This window comes from Poecilia reticulata, chromosome 7 (genome assembly GCF_904066995.2).
Source record: "Poecilia reticulata chromosome 7, P_reticulata-male-v2, whole genome shotgun sequence".
NCBI lineage: Eukaryota > Metazoa > Chordata > Actinopteri > Cyprinodontiformes > Poeciliidae > Poecilia > Poecilia reticulata.
Window position 1 is genome coordinate 9,446,105 of NC_088836.1, and position 14,560 is coordinate 9,460,664.

Consider the following 14,560-nt stretch of genomic DNA (forward strand, 5'->3'; position numbering starts at 1 on the left):
GTGCTTTAGCAAGAAGATTGGAGAGTTGAAAGAAAGTGCTTTGAGTTAGTTTGGAGCCAAGTTTTCTACACTCCAACCAGTGATTAATGGGTTATGACATTAGTTGCAAATAAACATGATGGTAAAAATATAGGTGGCTGTCACTCTGTGCCTGGTGTGATTGTGGTAATATTATATTATTTTCTAATTGAAAATGAAATTAAATAATCCGTTTTATTTTTTTCATCAGAGAGCCTCAACATGTACGGACTCAGAATGTTGTTTTTTTTCTATTCCTCCATTATTTTTTCATCGAAATATTTTTTGTAGACTTCTCCCATCGCCTGCTTGGATTCATGTTCAAATGTCACTTCCTGTGCACGGTGTGTCTGTTTCGACATGAATCAAGCGAGTAGAAAATCCAAAAATAGCACGAAATGAATGAATGTCGGTGCAGAACAGAGAGAGGAGTGAAAGACAGGTGCCATTTATCTGCTCAGCTTCTCTGTCCAGCACAGGCATAGTGAGGAAATTTGAACCAAAAAAAATAGAAACTCAAGTGTGAATCAATGTTCTCTCAGTCTGTCACAATCCTAGGTTTTATTTCTACTTCCCATTACCACACTCCCCCCCGCCCCCTCCCCACACACACACACTAACTGGGAGTTTCAGAAAAGCTCTAGCGGAACAAGTGACGGCATTATGAAGGAGGGAAAGCAAAAAAAAAAAAAAAAAGAAAAGATGGAAGATGAAAGAGAAAAGACATTTGGATATGATGTGTGTCTGAGTCACTCGCTCTTTTAACTCAATAATCAAGGTGAGTCATGTGTGTGCAGTGGGTTTCCTTTCACATCAGATGTGATTCTTTTTCCTTATTTTTATAATGCAAAGCATAACGGAGGCTGCTGAACAAACTCCGTTTTTACACCAAATCAAACACAAGCTCACCGGCACAGCCTTCAGCTCATGAGTCATTTTTCCTTATTTAGATAAGACGAATGTGTGAGAAACAAGTACAAACAAAAGAACAGGTCAACACGTTTTCTACTTTGATAGGAAGACATCAAACCCGAGAGAGAAACAAGGATTTACAGACCTTTTTTTTTTCCTTCTGCCCACATATCCACTCATATCCACTCAATATTTTGGGATTTTGCCAACTTCTCCCAGCTTTTATTCAACTGCAGTTGAATAAAAGGCCCAGAAAGTCAGACGTTCCACCTTTTTATCTACATGACACAGATCCTGGCGCAACAACCCGAAGCAACTGACTCATGTCTCTTTTTAAAGAGACTTTTACTTACTTCAAGTGATCAAACATGTGCAGAAGCCATAATCCTGTAAATATTATAATCCTGGACTTACAGGGGAGAAATTCTGCGCTGCAAACGGGTGAATCTGTGAGAAGCGTCCACGTGCAAACAATCACAGCTCATGGTCTGTTTGAAAGCATGTAATTTTTTAAAGACATTATTTGGTTTCTGTTTATCTTTGGCTATAAAAATCTGTCTCTTTATGACGACTTCACTGCTGTAAGCTGAAGTGATAAAAAAAGCATCTTTTTTTATCAAGGTTTTACAGTGAACAAAAGTATTTCACTTAATATCATTTGCACCTTCAGGCTTTTTTCTGAAACCTCATATCCGTTCTGTGATGCATTAAAATAACAAAAGAGTTACTGCTGTTATCTACAAAGGCCTTTCTTTTGCTGCCTTTTGTTCAGTTTGGTTTATAAGCCAAACTGAACAAGCAGCTCGAATGTGTGAAACATACAGGATCAGTACCTTAGATGTCTTCTAAACTTCCACTTTTAATCATTCTGAATGACTCATTTAACTCAATTACTGGATATATAATAAACATCTTTCACCCGTCAAATTGATTGGTGGGTGGCCCGGATAAAAATACACTCCGCACAACATTAACCCCACTCATTAAACAACTGCAGTTTTGCTAAGTTTAGCAGACACACGTTGGGAACAGCTACTTGCGAACTTCCTTTTGCGTCATCTGTGATACGGAGGGCTCCGAGAAAATGTCAGCATGTGACACCGAGAGATTGAGAACAGAGGAAAACAGCCAGACAAAGAATTATTTTAGAGCCGTCAACATTGTGACAAAGTTTGTTTTTCCCCCCCCATTTTATAAGTTTTCCTTGACAGAGCTGGAGCTCAGCTTGGGGCTGTTGACGCATCTTTTTAACGTGGACAAATCTTTCCACGTCTTAATGTATCCATGTCCAGCTGTAGATTTAAAATGTAGTTTAGGTCTTTGTCTGAGTTTTGATATCAGGCCTGCGACACAATGGTATGACAGGGGTGTCAAGGGAAAGGTCAAATATAAGTTTGAGTGAAGTTTTATGGAAAGTGAAATTGAATTTCTTCCAACAGGAATTAATTCTGCTCTTATTTTAAAGCAGCATTTCAGGCGGGTTTTTGTTCCCTCACACAGGGAATGCCCGTCCTCTACCCCACTTCTTTGGGCTCCGACTTGCTCGGAGTCGTGTTGCGTTTCAATGAGAGCCTCTGGTTGGAGTGTGTGAGCGGGCCCTTTAATCAGCCGCGGAGCCCAGGGAGGAAGCAGCACTCCTCACTGACCCATTTAAAGGCAACACGGTGGAGAGAACCGAAAGTAGGACAGGAGAAAGGCGAACCTGTCAGTACGCAGCCGAACACACAGATAACGCACGCATGCTTCATCAACTCTCTGGGGACTGGCTGCTTCTTTACCCGAGATGATAATATTGATTTGTCTCCTTCTCGTCACGTTTGGTTCTTCATATAAGCCACGCTGTGCACTATCACATGCGAGAGATTGGAAACCAGTTCCATTTCTTCTGTCCATCTGTTCCTGCTGTGGATCTGGAAGATGTGCTGCTTGACAGCCACCATGGAGGCAATTCAGCTTTCTCTTTAAAAAAAAAAAGAAAGAAAAACATCACTACCTCTGCCTGCAGGAATCTGTAATAATGGCAGGCAATCGGGAAAGAAAATAGCTTCACACCCAAGTTTGTGACCAAAATACACTGATGTCATTTATCTCCAATGTGATGCTCAATAAGAAGACCAAATGTGACGTGTCTTAATCTGCAGATAAGTACTTGCCCACGTCAGTGAATTTTTCATAAGACTTCTGCGGATTGTGGAGAACATCTCCAGAAAACTCACAACTATATATAGAGAATGACCTCACCTGTACTCCTGAAAAATTCAGCGAGGCACATTTCGAACCTCCACAGCCGCCCCACTGTGGCTACAAAGGAGGAGGAGAGCTCACTGTCCTCTTTCTCACACGCCTTATCTCATGTTTTTGCTTTTTTTTCTATATCTATCATTCTATTTAAATCATTCAGCATGTTCTGAAATCCCTTCATTGAAGCTACGGGAACAAGTACTCAAATAGAGATGTTTTAAAATAGTTATTTTATAGTATTACCAACTTTAAAGGATTCACCTTGAGTGTTTAAAACAAGAAATGGCTGGAATCTAAGAAAATCCTGAACACAGAATACATTGGAAGCCCAACTGTCAGCTCAGCTGAGAGCTTTGAATAATAATAATAATAATGAAAATATATATTAGCTCACGGCACAGTCGCTGGAATAAATCTCTAATGTCTCAGGGAGCTCAAATGCAGCACAACACGAGGCAGCACTGTTCCTCCAGATTTTAGTCTTAGCCCTGATTCCTGTTCCAAAATGAGGGCGTGGTCAGTGATGCACAGATGTAATAAAAGAGTGCAGGGCCCTGCAGAGGACAGTGAGGGAAGCTGGGACGATCAAAGACACGTTTCTGCTTTCTGATCAGGATACGGTAGTAATGGACGCTTTGAACTGGTGTCATCAGGTAAGATGCACAACATCGAAAGATGAACCAGTACACTACCACACAGCCTTCAGCCTCGAGTTGGTAAAATGTTTCATGCTACCTCAATGCATGATTCCCTTTTATTCTTTAGGTCCTTTTAATGTTTTTTTTCCACAGTAATTGCTGAAATAGTATCTTATCTTGTTCCGAGGTCCCGTCACAAGCAGAGGTTGCGTCACTTCAGCCTTTTAGCACTCCTCACAGCTTACCCAAACTTCACTATTCAAGTTATGTGTGTAATTTATAACTAGTTGCAACAGAGGGCTGTATACATGCCAGCAACGTTTGAGAGGAAAGGACTTTCGAGATTACTAAGAAAAACTAATAAAAGAGCTACAGAGGCCGAGCTGTAACTCAAGAGCAAGACGAGAAAGAAACAAAAGGCACAAAACATTTACGGAGAGAATAAAGGAGAGAATGTGGAAAATGAGATGAAGAATAATGAGAGACAACATCACTGGATGCATCTCTGGTGAAGATGAGATTCATTCTTGATTGGTTGAAATGGTAGAAGGTGTGTAAAGATCGAAAGGGAAAGGCAACAAAGAGAAGTGAGAAAGAATTACAAAGAGAACAGATTCATACACACACATATCAGGCTGTAAGAAAACTGCTAAATCTGTTCAAAACCAACATGGATCCACAAATCTTTAGTCGTGTGCGAATTGTCATAGCAATGAACCCGAGCACTCAGCCTTGATCATCTGCAGGTATTTAAAGAGCTGACTGTGAGTCTAGATTGCATGCAAAGCCAGGAGCAGACGTCACAAAAATCGGAGCGGAAGAAAACGCATACGTTGCAAAAGTCTCAGAGACTTAAGACCCAAAGCTTCAGAGCAAAGTTGCTGCAACTTTTCTTAGCTTGCCTGTGGTGCCTTTAAAAAGTTGCTGGCATAATTTACATAAGCAAGAGTACTTTAGGTCTCAGTGGTGCATCTGAACTCTTGTTTGACATTTTTTTTATGGGATTGAGATTTGAGACATGTCTTCAGTCGCTTGGTTGTTTTTATTTTGGGATCATTGTCCATATTCAGCTTTTAAAAATCCACTAAAATCAGCAGCTGCTCACATGAACCCACTGAATGTCTGCTGGAAAACAGCTACAAAGCCTGTGTGTTTTGTTCACAGCCTCTCACCCTGCGTTGCACTGGTTAGATGTAATGTAGTGTAAACTTTGTCTACTATTCGATCAAATGTTGCGTTTCAACTACTTTTTCCATTAAAATGACTATTTAAATGCGCCGTTTCCATTATGACTGAACAATGACGCAATAAAAAGTGTCCAACATATTTTTGCTTCACCCTATGATGTCCCAAAGTGTCAGCAGTCAGACGATAAACTAAACGTCACAAAGGTAGCAGAGTTTATGGGCACAAGCAGAAAACATTCTGTTTGTTCTTGTGTCATATTGGCATGGATACATTTCTTGGCAATCAGATATCATTTGAACCTTTTCAAAACTAACACATCTAACGCGGTGGGAGGATAACAATAGTTGAGAGGTTCAGGCAAAGCAAATGGCCTCATTTTGCATTAAAGTTTACAATTTTTGTGCTCCTTTTTTGAAAAGTCACTTCACAAGACAAGGCAGCAACACATACAGAAAAAGTTGGTTGTCTAAATGCATAATGCATGGCTTTAAAAAAAAAAAGTGAGTGGGGTTTTGCTGAATAAGTTAAGAGTTCTGACAGAATAAGCGATGAAGGCAACGAGAGATAAAAAAATAAATAAAAAAAGGCTCAAAGTGGACATGGCTTCCTGCACAGATGTACAGCAGAAAATCTAACAAGGAGCTGAGCAACAGAAACGTTGCTGAAACTGCAGACTTTAAGGCTCTATGTTCACTTAAAGAAGGACCCTGTTTGGAAAGGTGAAGGTCTTAAAGCCACACGAGGAACTGTGAAGGAAGAACAAACAGATTTGATTGGATGGAAGGAACAGATGGAGACGTTTAGGCTGGAAAGGAGGAGGAGGAGAGCAGGGCATGGTGAGCTGTTGTATTATTCATTTTCTTGGGATGTCATGAGTTGCAGCAGCGATGCATCTGTCCATTTGGAGTTCTTGTTGTTCCTTCTGCTGCTCCTCTCGTCCTCTATTTTTAAACTTCTCCCTAAATATGGAAACATGGCTTCTTCCATCCCTATTGGATTCGTTTCAACCCCGTGCTCGTTTGAAACTCAAACTTTTAAGATCAAAAATCCTTTCAGTGCAAACCGGCGGTCTTTCTATTGATCTGTATTTGTCAAGGCGGTCTTTTGTTTTTAAAAATTATTATGTGATGTTTGTATGTGTGATGTGTCGCAGAACAGCTATTCTTTTCTTCTGAGTTCAGGTTACACACAGTTGAACTTTCATGCTCCTGTTTAGGCCATTGGCTAAGTAGACTTTTATTTTTGGGATATTCCAGTAAAGAGGGCTAAAACAAATGCGAACTAAACTTTTCAGATTTTGCTTGAATAAACTCTAGATAACCACATGTCATTTTTGTCGGTCCATGATGTAAAAAACATAAAATCCACTGAAGAAATTTAGTAAAGACATGGAAAGAAAAAGGAAAATATCAAGAAGAGTGAATACTTAAAATTAAAACGTTAAAATTAACAAAAGAAGGTAAAGCCTGAATCCCTTTTTCCTAAATGGTAATATTTGAGAGTGAGTTATATGTGAAACTTCCATATAAATCCACCTGAGCACCAACAGGAAAGTTGTGAGTAAAAATAAAATAACAAAAAAAACGCAATAATATTGAATTTATATAAATGAAAAAGTTAACTTTGGTAACTTCTGAGGCCATAACAGTGAAAGAGTCATGCAATCATATGCAGGGTGGTGACTCATCTCTGTTGGAGTATGCAAAACAGCTTGTTGCTCAACCTTTGCTGACATACTGCTCTAGCAAAAAAATGAGGTTGTAACATTTATAAAAATTAAATATACTCATTAGAATAAAAACTGAAGTTTGAATCTGTTTCAAACAAAATTGAAGTTGTTGTTTTTTTTTTCAAGAACAGATGCATTAAAAAAAAAGTGTGCAAGTGAATTCCAATATAAAACCTTCCACAGACATGCACAGACTTGCATAAAACACACACACAGACGTGCTGCGTGGTTCAGGCACAATGTGACAGCTGCTCCTTTCTCTCTGTACTATTTTCAGATTCTGACCAGCGATTCTGCTGATCCGGCCGTGTAAACCATAGTGACGCGCAGAAACACACACTGTGCAGAAACACCCACTCACCCAAACACACACTTGCCAAGTGAATTACATACATTACGCTCACACACAAAACATTACAACACCCTTTACAAAGTCAAGTCACCTATAATTACACACACATGCCGGCTGATTGGTTGACACGAGAATCCGTGTGAGGAGGATTATTGTGACTTGGACATCAGAGGCTGACGGCGAGGCTGACAGTGTGTTTGTTTGGTAATCGGTGTTTTGTGGGAGATATTTGTTCTGTGACTGTGCTTTCCTGAATAAGACTTGGTCACCATATTCCAGAGGCACTCATTAGCTTTTAATTGTTTGGTGTTGACTACATGTCAAGCAGTTCATGGTGCGTTATGCAGCTTCTGCCTTCTGTTGAAGTTTCTTTAATGCCGTTTCATCGCTCCATTACCTCGTTGCTTATGGAGAATCTATTTTCTGCTCATCAGCTTGCAGATTGCCTCTCTAATTTTACACGTTGCACCAGAGAGCAGAAGAGATGCTGAGTGCAGATAATAGAGGACGATCACTGAAAACGTGGAAAAATGAACTATACCGTTGATCTACTCTTGCAGACTTAATGCCTGTAGGACAGCAGATTGACTTAGACTTAGATTGTTTGAAATATGTCAAAGTATTGTTGTACTTAACTCAGTGGCAGTTCTTGCATACACAGTACCCTGGGCCAGTCCCTTTACTTAATTAAAACACAAGAAACTATCTGAGATTTTGAAGCAAGGATAAAATAGTGTAGTCTCTCATGGAGCAGAAGATCTTGTTTTAACTTCCCACTGAATGAGAATGCATAAAAGTGTTGGGAAAAGTGCTTAGAATGCAACTGAAACAAGTTACATATACTTTTAAAAACTGGTGTGTTTTATCCCTTTCAAATGCTCCCCTGGATAACTCTCCGTATCAAACGATAAAATTGACCGGTGTGATTTTAGGTTTGGCCCAAGTTCAAACTGAGACGACAGTTCATTGAGTTTGTCTGATTAATTCAACTTCATTTTTGTGTGGGTTTCAAAGTCTCCAGCAGGTGGTACTTTTGGGCTCTAATATGGCAGCGTCTCCTTAGGGCGAACTCGCTTGTGACGTCACCACTACGCGACGGCGACGGTCCCGCTTCAAAGCTGACAACAGTGAGCATTAGTGGGAAATACTGTGCAATATGTCTTTAAAGTGGCAGTGAGACCAAAGCATAAGCGTTGATATGAATAGAAAATGTCGCAGCACGACTAATACTGTAAGATTACGTTAATTTTTCAGATTAGTTAATATCCCTGAGATGCATGATGGATCTTCTGCGACTATTGCTGTAAGATCAATACAATAAGGCCACTACTGTTTGACTGTTTGTTTGTTTTTTGTTGTTGTTTTGTTTTGTTTTGTTGGGTTTTTTTTCTGCTTTCTTTCTGGTATAGAACTCATGTATTTTATTTTGAAGAAAACCTTTGGTACACCCGAATAGCTGTGATTTAATATCAACCTTCGAACACGGACAAAAGAGAGACCATACCTGTGGCTTTTGAGTGAAATGTACTGTCTGGATGCTTGAAAAGCATCTGTTTATGATTGCTTACATTATTTCAACTGAATCCAGTTATAATCCCAGTCATACAGAGATATTCAATCAACTTTTAACCACAACAGACCAAAAAGGTGTTTAACTGGAGAATTTTCAGTTTGATTCAGTCACAGAGAACTAGATACATAAAGACGAAAATAAATGACAGCTGTAGTTTGTTAAAAAAAAAAAAAAAAAAAAAAAAAAAGTGAATATCTGAACATGCAGGGGGGGAAACTGCAAATAGGTGGGCGGAGCGTTTTAATCGGTTCCTAAATGATTTTAGAGTAAGCAGAGAACATGCTCCACTGATTCAGCATTTAAACATGACTCAGAATAACAAAACAGTTTACTGGGATTAATCAGATTGTTTTGATGCAAAGTACACATTGCACTTAGTAGCTGCCCCCTGTGGACATCACACACACACACATTAACATTCACATTAAGAACACAAAATGGCCCTACGTAGAATTATCACTAAGCAGAATGATTGTCCGAACCACATGCACCCTGGGTATTAACTTTCACAGTCAATAATCCCTTCAGGTGCAGTTAAACACTAATAAATGCACACTCTTTGGTGCAGAGACACAGGCAGGTGGCCTGGATGCACTCATACTAATAATTGTTCTGACAGCTGCAAAGGCCTGAATGACACACTAACCAGAGGAATAACCTCATTCACTAACATCTGCTTTATGGAGCAACTGTAGTTCAACAACGTAGAAGCACAAACCCATTAGTGGCCTGTTTGTGTTATCAGAAGGAAGCTTTTTGGTTTTTTGTTTCATATTGGGGTGAGATTAAATATTTGACCACAGACTGCAGACCACAGAAGCAGATTATTTTTAAATAGAAACTACTTCATTCTTAATTTCTATTTATAAAACTTTAGAGACCCAAGGATCATTAATAACCTAAGTGAGGTCATGTTTATGATACCAGAGTTTTTCAGAAGCTCTATTGTTTCTTCTGACAGCAGAACAAAAACTAAGCAAAACGTTTTGATCTGTTCAAGCAGAAGGTGCGGTGAAAGACTCACCTGCCGTAAAATGAACTCCAAATGACAAACTTAGTGTAGGTGAATTAGTGATTAGTAAATTGTGATGGAAAGATTGACATTATTTTTTTAAAACAAAATAAAATCTAGACTTGATCAGCTTGACTGTTTGCAGTTTTTCCAAACTAAATGTTCGTGTCGTCTACCCATTTCTATTTATTATTTGTTTTAATATGTGCAAAAAAAATAATAATTGCAGAGTAACTGCATCTATTTGTGGCTGAATTTGGTTTTACATTCAAACAAGATGTTTTTTATTTACAGTATTTATTTGCTCAAGTGTGCTGACCAGATCGTTTCCACAATGACGCTAAAAGTGGATCAGATGTGATTGACAAACCAGTCCACATGTCTGTCTTCTGATCCATGTCTCTGTATGTTATGGCTTAACTTTTTCTGTCCTACACAAATAAATGAAGCCACATATTATATGAAGTGATTTGTCCGCTGTTTAAAAATATATCAAATGCAGCCCTCTGCAAACGTATCAATAAGCCAATGTGTCATAATGTACTGGTGCTGGTGTTTGGTTTTCATTTGTTTGCTTTCTGAGTTTGATGATTGTCCTTTTGTGTTTTCCCAAAACATTTCTGTGTTCTCTAATGCGGCTTGGCCATGTTTTTTTTTGTTTCATAGCTCCATGTATTCTCCAGCGTTGGGCGCTTGGCCATGTTTTTTTTTGTTTCATAGCTCCATGTATTCTCCAGCGTTGGGCTTGTTCTTTGTCGTGTTTAGTTAAGTTTTCTTTGTGGTTTCTATATACCTTAGTTTCCCTGCTAACAGCTGTTTTAGATCGCGTAATTAAATAACCTGCATTCAAAGCCATTCGCCACACTTCTGCCAGTATAGTAGCTCACTGGTTTTCAATGTTCTTAACTGGTTCTTTCCATTATGCTATGCGCTCTACGTCCAGCTCACCTCACATCTCTTGAATTTTCCTTGTTATGAATAAAGTACTATCTTATTTTATCTCATCTTTTCTTCCCATCAACTATGATCAATGTCTCTGTCTTGCTGAAGAGAAGCATTTCCCCTACATGACACTGCCATCATCATATTTCACCATATTATTTTTCTACACCAGCAATATTTTGTTCATTTTATAAAATACCAATACAATGTACATACTTTAGTGCTTTAAAATAAAAATAACATACATATGTTGAGGTCTACGTGTAAAAGGTCTCTGTAAAGCCACGTTCCATGTCAGAGGTGTGTATTAGGTGTGTGACTGTGAACTAAGTAACATCCAGATAAAATAAGACGACTCAGGAGTCATAAGTATTTTATTTTTAGTGCCTGCTTTAACACCGTGGGCCGAGTTGAAAGGAGTGCATTTGCAGTGGCTCTGTGAGATCATCCTTTTTTTTTTTGTTTGCAGCTTTTCTTTACACTCTTTGCTTCACTCTATTTTTTGATCCTCTTTCCCTCTACTGTTCCACTTACTGTCTTTTGTATGACTGTGTGAGAGAGTGCATCGGTGCCCATCTTCCCTCTGGATTCCAGTTTGCGCGTGATTCAGCTTTACATGTCTGGTTTCCTCTCAGCCTTGGCTCTGTTCTCTTGCCATCTGTTTCCATCTCTGCTTCGCTTGTCATCCTTCTTTAATGTTACCTTTTTTTATTATTATTCCTCTCTATGCTTCTGTAAACGTCTTTCTCTCTCTCCCTTAAGACGGTCTAGCTTTCCTAATTGTCCAGCCTGTCAAGTTCTTCTTTCATCCTTAGATATCTACTATTAAGACTTTTTTTTGTTTCTTCACGAGTGTCTTCAACAGTCACAGAGAAAGTCAGTAATAATTATTCTGTATTTTCATGTTTGTCTGTTTGCTGAAAACTACAAATCCAAATTTAGTGAATCTTGAAAGCAAGAGAAAAAAAATCCTGTAGACAAAACAGAAAGCCTGTATGAGGAGTTATCAACTTTAAAACTAAAGAATAACAAATTAAGAATTTCTTCAAGAAATTTCTCAAACATATTCTCCAGTCTAATCTTAATCCTTCAACCTGTCTTGGAAGTTGGATGTGGTTGGCTGGGAATTACATCACAACTGAGTTGTAATCATTCTGATGGCAACTTGGAAAACCATCCATCTGCTTTTCAGTGCTCTCTTAATCCTTTCAACGTTGGGGGTGGTGTGTGTGTGTGTGTTGGGGGGAGAGGATGGAGGTGAGGTAGGGCGTACCCATGACAGATTGCCAGTCCATCACAGAGCAACGGAAATGCCACGAACGCAGTTCCCTGAAGGCATCTCAAAATAAGCTAACGTGGTTTAGCTAACAGTGCTAACATCATGCAGCCCCCACTGTATAATCAGATAGATTTGGTTAGATTTTTTAGTTTCTATTTACTAGATAATCTGGAAGATAACTGAAATACAATATAATTCAGGAACTGTCCACTCTAGTGTTTGATTTTGCAAGAACAAACCATTTTCAATGTGGACTGTAAAGCCATTTCAGAGTTCAGAGTTCATTTTAAAATATAAGGACTCACACTGTGAATCAGACACCAGCATGTTCACATACAGTCTCTTAACTAAATATTCATTTTCTTATTCTCTTCTTCAGAATCAACATGTGTTACTTGTTTCTTGTTCTTAACTCATAACTAACAACTAAAGAATATCAACTCTTTGGATTATTTAATAAGTTCAAAACACAGATGGTTCAAAAACATTTTCCACGGGTTTTAGATTGGCATTGGTACTTTTTTTTTATTATCTCATGTATCTTCTTATGTTTTTGTTTTTACATCTTTTATAGATATTCTAATCCAAGATTCTTGATAATTAGTTTTCAAAAAGTAATAATATATTCTTTATTCTTGTATTTGACCTTGTTCAACTTTTTTTTTTTTACCTTTTTTATTATGTGGCCAGTCAGGGAATCAGCAGCTTCTTTCAAAATTCTATTGTCTTTTAATGTGGAGTTAATGTTGTGGCGTTAAAGCTCCATGTTACTTTAACAGTCAGAATATATATGTCAATTTACTGTACAGAGTCATTTAAATACCAAATGCTGTGTAGTTCCGACTTTGGTGTTTATGGTTTTGTGTCTTTTTTTGACAAACCAAATTAAGAATGTGACGACATGTTCACTTCTTTATTCAAACCATTCTGTGTTGTAAATTGAATGAAACTGGGATTAGGATTTCAAATTAAAAGACACTTCCTGTTTTAGCAACATGCATTCAACAGTCTTATTCACATTGGGTTTCAACATCCATTGCACCCTGGCCATTTTTTAACACTCATATTGCAGAAAACACAACGCATTCTGGAGTCACAAAAACACATCTTCCATACTTAATGTTTTCACATGACTTCCTAAACGTGAATATCACTATTTGGCCAGAAGATTAACCTTTTGTGGCTTATTACAAGGGCAACACTAAATGATGAGTAATAATTATACAGTATGTGTTTTTCTTATTACATAAAAACAACTGCAACGTACCAAGGCCACAATCTTGACCCACATTTACACTCATCATTCCTTTAAGTCATGCTCTGAGTTTTAGGACTGTGACTGATTCTCTCGGTCTAAATAACATTTTGACCAATATTTGCTCGTTATATGTGTTTGCGTGTGTGTGTGTGTGTTAGTGTCCTTTGCACCCTTACGAAGGCGGTTATATTTAACCCATTATGTCAGACTCCACCCAGCGGCAATTCCAGCATCTTACACAATAGAAATACTAACAACTGTACTTTATAGGGAGCCTTTAGGCAAAAATAAATATAAGTTGTTTTAATTAGTCTGCTAGACTAACCCACTGACAAATCTGTGATGCTTTACATTTCTCGCAGATTTTTCTTTTTCCATCCACCCTGGCAGTCAGTTTCAGGCTTTTTCCTAAGCAGACGATCCTTCTTTTCCATTTGTCATCGGCCCTTCAGTTTTGTCCCTGGCAAAATCCTAATACGCTATTCGTCTTCCTGTCTTTCATTTTCCAATGCTGTCTCTTCTCCTTTCCACTTCAAGACTGCATTTGGATCGATAAAGGGGAGGTGATGGAGTGCTGGACCTTTATACTCCTTTCATTGTTCCATGAGCAGGAGCACTTTGGAGGGAACAAAGAAAGTGTGGGTGGATAGGATGTCTGTGTTTTCTACGCTTCTCTTACTTTACTAAAAATATGTTCACAGCCTTCTTCACGTCATGCCAATCAGCGATGTCTGGACATTTCTGTGTTCTTTTCTGAAGATTTGTCATCGTTTATTTAGAACTTGAAAAAAGTCTAACTCAATGCTGATTTTCTCTCACCATGTGGAAAGTTTGTGACAATATCAATGCAACACAACTACAAAATAGAACAAAAAATGACTTATTTTCTATCTGTACATTTTTTACTAAATATGCCTTGCAGAGAAACATGTTTTTGCCAACAGAGGTCGTCTGCATGCTGGACAAGTTCACAAAAGGTAAATATGGAACAAATACTGAACAAAAAAACATATACCAAAAAGCACTTGGTTCTGGACCATAACTTTTTCAGCAAGTGACAAAGCGTACCATAACTGTTGGACTGGATCACACAGAGAAGACATTCCTCACATGTATCGTGTCCAGATTATTTGGTGAAACATAGAGATCAGGACAAGACTGCAGTTGGTAGAACTGTACCGACCAAATTTGAGATAAGATGGACTCCACACTGATTTACTTTTTCAGCAGAGATGATATAAAGACAGTTATTTATGGACTGAAATGATTGTTGAGACCCTTTTGTTGCCGTAACCTTCTTGCTTAATTTGCTTTCTAGCCGTGTGTGCTTCATTGGCATGGTAATAAAACTATTTTAATGTTTTGCTAAAAGCTTGGAAAGTGGATTCTGATGAGTTTGGGAAACCACTGGTACAATT

At 38.4% G+C, this 14,560-nt stretch overlaps 1 protein-coding gene across 5 annotated transcripts in view; it reads right to left on the minus strand.

The window, feature by feature from the left end:
- Positions 1-14,560, minus strand: part of bsna (bassoon presynaptic cytomatrix protein a) — a 132,597-nt gene that overhangs the window by 63,712 nt on the left and 54,325 nt on the right. The window lies entirely within an intron of this gene.